The 1,350-nt window shown below is 37.9% G+C and overlaps 1 pseudogene; it reads left to right on the plus strand.

Moving 5' to 3' along the window:
* The first annotated feature begins 283 nt into the window (after positions 1 to 283).
* LOC108388267 (small ribosomal subunit protein eS26-like) lies at positions 284 to 633 on the plus strand (annotated as a pseudogene).
* The last annotated feature ends 717 nt before the right edge of the window (positions 634 to 1,350 follow it).

Genomic DNA, 1,350 nt, shown 5'->3' on the forward strand with positions numbered 1-1,350 from the left:
AAGGGAAGTGAAAGACTATTAAAATATTTAGTGACAAATCAAATATAGCAAATCAAATTTCCATATTTTCTTGATTTTGAAAACATATATACATATACCACCAAAATGTGCAAGAGCCTCTAAATATAACTGTTTATAAGTTGTCATGCATTAACTTGTTCATACTGATTCTAAATTTGGAATACATCTCTAATGTAGTCTAGCTTATCATTTCTTCTGGTTCTTCTTCTTGTACTTGCATCATTAAGACACAATACGTAGCTCTCAGGTGCCCTCTCCCCAGATGACCAAGAAAAGAAGGAACAATGGTCATGTCAAAAAAGGCCACAGCCACATGCAGACTATTTGTTGCACTAATTGTGCCTAGTTTGTGCCCAAGGATGAGGCCATTAAGAAGTTCATCATTCAAAACACAGTAGAGCCTGCCGCCATCAGGAATATTTCTGAAGTGAGTGTCTTCAACTCCTATGTACTTCCTAAGCTGTATGTGAAAAATACATTACTGTGTGAATTGTGCCACTCTCAGCAAGGTAGTCAGGAATTGTTCTAATGAGGCCCAGAAGGACTGAGCACCTGCCACCCTGATTCAGACCTGTGGGTGCTACTCCATGACCTCCACCAAAACCTATGTAAGGAGCTAAGTCCTTAAGGACTGAAGAAAACCTGTTCTCTGGAAAAAAATAAAATGGAAATTATATTTACCATTTAAAAGACACAATACATGAAGCATTTTTTGTAAAACATTTGGCTCAATTTTGTTGAAGAGAAGATCACCATCAGATGCTCCATATTTGCAAAGTATTTCCATTAATAGATTTGTATACTCCTTTAAGAGTGGTCAGTTCATTTTCTAAATGTCCATATCATCCATTTCTTTTGGTTCTCTCTCTATAATACCTGCCGTTCACCGTCTGTCTGCTTAGAAACCCTCTCAAGGAAATTTTGATGCACAGATTAAATAAAAGATGAGAAGACACTATCAAGTGTCCTTTTAGAAAAATAAGATGGCCTGGTTTCTTGTCACAAAATACTTGTGCTGTTTTTTGAATGAATAAAAATGGCTTAATTGGTGTCTGGAACTTAATAACTGCTCAAGAAAAAGAATGCTGTGTATATCACCTTCTCTAGTGGACTTCAGTAGTTTTTGCCAGCCCAGTGTCTAATTTTCTAATAGCAAATCTTCAGTTTTCCCTGGTGAAAGTCCCCCTCCCTCACTGTGAATCTTGTGGTTCTGGTGAAGCTGACTCCATATCTGTGCTCTACAAGTTGGTATGTGGCCCAGGCCTGGCCCAAATTAGGATAATGAGAGTTGGGCCAGGTCTTTTTCTGGATCTAATGTGAGAGAGATAT

This window comes from Manis javanica, chromosome 4 (assembly GCF_040802235.1).
Source record: "Manis javanica isolate MJ-LG chromosome 4, MJ_LKY, whole genome shotgun sequence".
NCBI classification, from domain to species: Eukaryota; Metazoa; Chordata; class Mammalia; order Pholidota; family Manidae; genus Manis; species Manis javanica.